The sequence below is a fragment of the Lolium rigidum genome, chromosome 1 (genome assembly GCF_022539505.1).
Source record: "Lolium rigidum isolate FL_2022 chromosome 1, APGP_CSIRO_Lrig_0.1, whole genome shotgun sequence".
NCBI classification, from domain to species: domain Eukaryota; kingdom Viridiplantae; phylum Streptophyta; class Magnoliopsida; order Poales; family Poaceae; genus Lolium; species Lolium rigidum.
This window is the reverse complement of record NC_061508.1, coordinates 280,149,527-280,150,021: the sequence shown is the minus strand read 5'-3', so window position 1 is coordinate 280,150,021 and position 495 is coordinate 280,149,527.

Sequence of the window (495 nt, the reverse complement as noted above, 5' to 3'; positions counted from 1 at the left end):
CGATTATGAAAACTAGGGTTTGTGAACAATGATTCGATATCTCTTCGTCTCTCAACTCCCCTTTATATAGGAGGTGGAGCCGAGGGTTTCGTTTTGCACAAGTTACAGAGTCCGGGACGGTTTCTAACTCATCCCGCCAGATTACAAATAGCACTTCCTATTACAACTCTAACTTTCCTTATCATATCTTGGGCTCCCGAATCTTCTTATTCTTCGGGTAATGGGCCTTCAGTAAACCCCGGGTACTATCTTTGGCAGGTCCATTTGGGATGCCTATGTCACTAGGGCTCAGTCTACTTCTTGTTGTTAGAGCAACTTTAGTAAAAATCTCAAACCGTAAATTCTAAATAGACATATGCAAGCTAAATAATTCGCGATTTGGGGCTGAGAAAAGCCTCCACAGACCAGAGCTCACAAAAGAGAAATGTAAAATAGCATATTCAAGTATCTTTCAATAATAGGCTCACATCTCTTTTTTTTCCATCAACTTCTTCC